Here is a 7,119-nt window from a genome sequence, read left to right as displayed (position 1 = left end):
CTTGCTAGATGCTCGCTCTTTTGCTATGCCTATGCTACGATACCTACCACTTGCTTATCATGCCTCCCATAGTAATATGTCAAACCTCTAACCCACCATGTCCTAGCAAACCGTTGTTTGGCTATGTTACCGCTTTGCTCAGCCCCTGTTATAGCGTTGCTAGTTGCAGGTGAAGATTGGAGATCGTTCCTTGTTGGAACATTGTTTATTGTTGGGATATCATAATATTATCTTGTTTATCTTAATGCACCTATATACTTGGTAAAGGGTGGAAGGCTTGGCCTTATGCCTAGTGTTTTGTTCCACTCTTGCCGCCCTAGTTTCCGTCATATCGGTGTTATGTTCTCGGATTTTGTGTTCCTTACACGGTTGGGTTATAATGGGAACCCCTTGACAGTTCACCTTGAATAAAACTCCTCCAACAATGCCCAACCTTGGTTTTACCATTTTCCACCTAGCCTCTTTTTCCCTTGGGTTTCCGGAGCCCTAGGGTCATCTTTATTTAAACCCCCCCGGGCCAGTGCTCCTCTGAGTGTTGGTCCACCTCGTCAGCCGCCGGTGGCCACCAGGGGCAACTCTGGGCTGGCCTACCGGAAGTTTGTACAATCTGAGTGTGCCCTGAGAACGAGATATGTGCAGCTCCTATCGGGATTTGTCGGCACAGTCGGGCGGTGTTGCTGGACTTGTTTTACCATTGTCGAGGATGTCTTGTAACCGGGATACCGAGTCTGATCGGATTGTCTTGGGAGAAGGAATATCCTTCGTTGACCGTGAGAGCTTGTGATGGGCTAAGTTGGGACTCCCCTGCAGGGATTTGAACTTTCGAAAGTCGTGCCCGCGGTTATGGGCAGATAGGAATTTGTTAATGTCCGGTTGTAGATAACATGAAACTTAACTTAATTAAAATGCACCAACTGCGTGTGTAACCGTGATGGTCTATTCTCGGCGGAGTCCGGGAAGTGAACACGATGTTGGAGTAATGCTTAACGTAGGTTGTTCTAGGATCACTTCTTGATCATAGTTGTTCGACCATGCTTTTTCCTTCTCTTATCGCTCTCTTTTGCGATTATGTTAGCCACCATATAAGCTAGTCACTTGCTGCAACTCCACCTCATACCTTTACCTTACCTATAAGCTTAATAGTCTTGATCGCGAGGGTGCGAGATTGCTGAGTCCCCGTGACTCACAGATTACTTCCAAACCAGATGAAGGGACCGATGATACCGTTCCAGATGATATGACCGAGCTCAAGTGGGAGTTCGATGAAGACTCTCGCCGTTACTATGTTCCTTTCCCAGATGATTAGTAGTGGTGCCCAGTTGGGGCGATCGGGGACTTTGTCGCATTTGGGGGTTGATCTTTATTTTGGTACCATAGTCGGACCATGAGTGTATTGGATGAATGTAATGTTATTCATGTATTTGTGTGACGTGGCGAGTGTAAGCCAAGTATGTATATTTTCCCCTTTAATTATTTACATGGGTTGTTGTGAAGATTACCTCACTTGTGACATTGCTTTCAATGCGGTTATGCCTCTAAGTCGTGCTTCAAAACGTAGGAGATATAGCCGCATCGAGGGCGTTACAATAGTGGTCAATGTGTGGAGTAATAGTAGTAGATGCAGGCATGAGTCGGTCTACTAATCTTGGACGAGATGCCTATGTAATGATCATTTCCTGGATATCGACATGTGTATTTGAAGTTCTATCAATTGCCCAACAGTAATTTGTTCACCCACCATTTGCTATTTTTCTCGAGAGAAGACACTAGTGAAACCTATGGCCCCTGGGTTTCTTTCTCATATTATTTGCCTTTGTGATATATTTTCCTTTGCTTTTATTTCCAGATCTATTAAACCAAAAACCCAAAAATGGCTTGCTGCAATTTATTATTATTATTTTATTTGGCGTTTGATCTATCAATCTACTACAAATTTACCTCACGTCTGTTTGCCTATCTTGAGGCACCGTGCCCTAGAAGGGATTGACAACCCCTTTAACATGTCAGGTTGCAAGAAGTTGTTATTTGTCTGCAGGTGCTGTTTACGTTGTGTTTCTTGGTTCTCCTACTGGTTCGATAACCTTGGTTTCACATCTGAGGGAAATACCTACCGCTGCTGTGTTGCATCATCCCTTCCTCTGTGGGGAAATACCGATGTAGCTTCAAGCAACATCAAAAGGAATTTCGAGCGCCATTGCCGGGGAGCATCTTCAACATATACCAGGTTCCTAATCACAAATCTCATCTCCTCGCAATTTACATTGTTTTCCATTTGCCTCTTGTTTTCCTCTCCCCCACTTCACAAAAATTTGCCGTTTTATTCACCCCTCTTTTTCGCTCACCGTTTTCTTGCCGGATCTGTTTTTGAGTGCAATCTTGTTGTCGGTGTACTAGAATAGGGGTACCCTAGTACCTCGAACTTGTGCACGGGCAGTTGCAGCACCGCGCGGCAAAGGCTTGCCAAGCGAATGCCAAGATCCCCCAAGGTTCCCTTGGAGCCATCCAAGAACAAAGTATTTAAGCTAAGGAGACAAGACCCCGGCAAGAGGAGCTTGCCGGGAAGGCCAACCAAGGCACTCCAAGGAACTTGCCGTGACGCGCCACGCGCTCCGGCAAGGCAGCAAGGCCCCGGCAAGAGGAGCTTGCCGGGAAGACTAAACAAGGTACACCGAGGCTCGGTGAGCGACGAGCTTCTGGGCCCAGCGAAGATAACGACAGCAGCAAGGCGCTTGCCGCGGCAGGCGGCCACTCTATGACCACGCTCCAACGCATCCACCAACGTGTCGCTCTGGGGGCCTCTCCGGGCGCGTGTGGCGGGAGGCTGTGCAGCCAGCAGTGCGCAGTGGCATGCGAAGCTGACAAGATCACCATCGTGGTGAACGGTGGCGCCCCTAACGGTCCTTTTCTGCACTGTTCAGGCGACTCAGACGGGCATTTAATGCCCTTGTCCCCTGCCGTCGGGGTTAGGTAGGGTGCACTGTACAAGCAACTGTATCAACTACCTTGCTTTTTATGTTTTTACCCTCCTCTGCGTTGCCACCTGTCGGTGACCCCTTTAGCGTATAAAAGGAGGCCCATGCGCAACGTAGGGGGGGTTCATTTTCGAAGCCTCGGACAGTCGACTTCGACTCAGTCGTAGCCTAGAAAACATCACACTCTGGCTTGGGAAAGCAAGAACACCAGATATACAACTAGACAAGAAGCAGTAGGAGTGTTATCTCTCCGGAGAGCTCCGAAGCTGGGTAAACTGCTCGTGTGCCTCGCCTCGATCTGCTCTTCGTGCTCTCCGGCCCCCGCCGAACCGAAAGGGGCCCGGTCCGCCGGCCCCATAGGTGTTCGAGGATCAGTTATCCCCAACACTTGTTGTGTGGTCATCATGACTCAAGAGAACACCAAGTTAAGTGATTTCTCAAATACCAACAACAATGATTTTATCGGAACTCCGATTGCTCCTCCCGCCACTAGTGCGGAGTCTTGTGATATTAATACTGCTTTGTTGGATCTTGTTATGAAAGATCAATTTTATGGTACTCCTAATGAGGATGCCACATCCCATCTTAATAGCTTCGTGGAATTATGCAATATGCAAAATAAAAAAGATGTGGACAATGATGTGGTGAAGATGAAATTATTTCCGTTTTCTTTGCGTGATTCTGGAAAAATTTGGTACTCTTATTTGCCTCGTAATAGCATCGATTCTTGGAATAAGTGTAAATATGCTTTTATCACTAAGTATTTTCCGCCTACAAAAATTATATCCCTTAGAATCCAGATCATGAACTTCAAGCAACTTGAACATGAGCATGTTGCACAATCTTGGGAAAGGATGAAAATGATGCTAAGGAATTGCCCAACTCATGGGTTAAATCTTTGGATGGTCATACACAAATTTTATGCGGGGTTGAATTTTGTTTCTCGTAATATTTTATATTCCGCCACGGGTGGTACTTTTATGGAAATTACTTTGGGTGAAGCCACCAAATTGCTTGATAACATCATGGAAAATTATTCACAATGGCATACCGAAACAGCTCCTACTAGTAAAAAAGTTAATTCGGTTGAAGAAATTTCGTCTTTGAGTGAAAAAGTTGATGCTATTATGAAATTGGTCGCTAGTAGAAGTGATCCTATTGATTTTAATGATATGCCTTTTTCTACTTTGATTGAGCAAAATAGTGATGCCATAGATGTGAATTTTATCTCTCGAAATAATTTCAATAACAATGCTTATATAAGTAATTTTAATCCTAGGACTTTTCCTAGTAATTCCTCTAATAATTATGGTAATTCCTATGGAAATCAATCTTATAATAATAGGAACACCTATGATCTTGAGAATAATATTAAAGAATTTATCAATACGCAAAAAGTTTTCAACACTTCCATAGAAGAAAAGTTGAGTAGGATTGATGATTTGTCTAGAAGTATTGATAGAATTGCTCATGATGTGGAAAATCTCAAGATGAAAATTTTCGTGCCTAAGGTAGATAAATCAATTAAAGCTCTTTATGTTTCTATGGATGAAAGTAAGAAAAGAACCGCTATGCTTAGAGCTAAAATAGATTTTTTTAGAAAAAAGTGTTTTCTAGTAATTACTTTTGCAAAAGTGATGAAGATCTTAAACTGATTGGTGTTTCTTCTATTGATTCCTTGTTTAGCAAAGTTATGATTGATGAAAAAGGGGCTGGAGAAGAGTCAAATTTAGTTAGAAGGCGTCCCAATGATTCGGAGGGTGAAAATCTTGTTGAGAAAATTGATAAGAGTGGGTTTGAAGACGTCAAAACTTTAGCTAGTGATGTGCCCACTCTTTTGGATTACAAAGACATTAATTATGATAGTTGCTCTTTGATAGATTGTATTTCTTTGTTACAATCCATGATAAATTCACCCGATGCTTATGAACAAAATAAAGCTTTTACTAAACATATTGTTGATGCTATGATGAAAGTTTTTGAAGAAAAAATGGAATTAGAAGTTTCAATTCCTAGAAAATTGCATGATGAATGGGAACCTACTATCAAAGTAAAGATTATAAATTATGAGTGTTTTGCTTTGTGTGACTTGGGTGCTAGTGTTTCTACAATTCCAAAATCTTTATGTGATGTGCTTGGTCTTACCGATCTTGAAGAATGTTTTTTAAATTTGCACTTGGCGAATTCCACTATTAAAAAGCCTATGGGAGGGATTAATGATGTTTGAGGGAGTCCTGGATTAGGGGGTCTTCGGACAGCCGGACTATATCCTTTGGCCGGACTGTTGGACTATGAAGATACGAGATTGAAGACTTCGTCCCGTGTCCGGATGGGACTCTACTTGGCATGGAAGGCAAGCTAGGCAATACGGATATGGATATCTCCTCTTTTGTAACCGACCTTGTGTAACCCTAGCCCCCTCCGGTGTCTATATAAACTGGAGGGTTTTAGTCCGTAGGACAACATACAATCATACCATAGGCTAGCTTCTAGGGTTTAGCCTCTCTGATCTCGTGGTAGATCAACTCTTGTACTACTCATATTATCAAGAATAATCAGGCATGACGTAGGGTTTTACCTCCATCAAGAGGGCCCGAACCTGGGTAAAACATCGTGTCCCCTGCCTCCTGTTACCATCCGCCTTAGATGCATAGTTCGGGACCCCCTACCCGAGATCCACCGGTTTTGACACCGACATTGGTGCTTTCATTAAGAGTTCCTCTGTGTCGTCACCGTTAGGCTTGATGGCTCCTTCGATCATCGATAGCGATGCAGTCCAGGGTGAGACTTTTCTCCCCGGACAGATCTTTATATTCGGTGGCTTCGCACTGCGGGCCAACTCGCTTGGCCATCTGGAGCAGATCGAAAGTTACGCCCCTGGCCACCAGGTCATGTTTCGAAGCTTAAACTACACGGCCGACATTCGTGGAGACTTGATCTTCGACGGATTCGAGCCCCTGCCGAGTGCGCTGCACATTCACGATGAGCATGATTTAGCTCTACCATCGGACAGTGTTCAGGAGACCGCACCGGCAACTGCTCCGACCCTCAATTCAGAGCCAATTGTGCCATCCATGGACGGGTGGATAGACCCCACCACGGAGGCCGTATTCTCAGCGGTGATTGAGCCGAGTATCGACCTTACCCTTCACGGGAGCCGTGACGCCGAACTACCGGATTTTTCCCCTGCCACGGACTCCGAACCGCCTGCACCCGTGCCTATCGACTCCGGCTGGGCACCAATCACGGAGTTCACCTCCGCGGATATCTTTCAGCACTCACCCTTCGGCGGCATACTGAACTCATTAAGGTCTCTCTCCCTGTCAGGAGAGTCCTGGTCGAACTATGTTCCGCAGGATTGGGATGCGGATGACGAAGAAATTCGCCGCCCACCCACCACCCACTTAGTAGCCATTATCGACAATTTGACCGACATGCTCGACTTCGACTCCGAAGACATCGACGGTATGGACGACGATGCGGGAGATGAAGAGGAACCACTGCCCACAAGGCACTGGACAGCCACCTCATCATATGATATATACATGGTGGACACACCCAAAGAAAGCAATGGCGATGGGACAACGGAGGATGATCCCTCCAAGAAGCAACCCAAGCACCGACGTCAGCGGCGCCGCTCTAAGTTTCGCCAAAGCAAAAGCAGTGACACCGGCACAGGAGATAATAGCACTCTGGACAGTGCCGAAGACGATAACAATCCCCTCCAGCAAGATTTAGAGCAGGAGGATGGAGAAGACAGCCCTCCCGAGAGAGCGGCAGCTGGAGAGGCAGAGGATGATAATTACATGCCTCCCTTCGAAGATGAGGCAAGCCTCGGCGTTGACGAATTCATCATGCTGGAGGATCCCGTCGAGCAAGAGCGCTTCAAGCGCCGGCTTATAGCCACGGCAAATAGCCTTAAGAAAAAGCAGCAACAGCTTCAAGCTGATCAAGATTTGCTAGCTGGCAGATGGATTAAAGTCCTTGCGGCCGAGGAATATGAACTCGAACGCCCTTGCAAGAGTTACCCAAAGCGCAGGTTGCTACCTCGACTAGAGGAGGAAGCATTAAAACCTACATCTCCAGCATATGATGCGGCTGATCAGCCACCTCGTGGCCGCGACAGAGAGGCATTTCAGCCAAAAAC

Source organism: Triticum dicoccoides, chromosome 4A (genome assembly GCF_002162155.2).
Source record: "Triticum dicoccoides isolate Atlit2015 ecotype Zavitan chromosome 4A, WEW_v2.0, whole genome shotgun sequence".
Taxonomy (NCBI): Eukaryota; Viridiplantae; Streptophyta; class Magnoliopsida; order Poales; family Poaceae; genus Triticum; species Triticum dicoccoides.
This window is presented reverse-complemented; position numbering follows the sequence as displayed.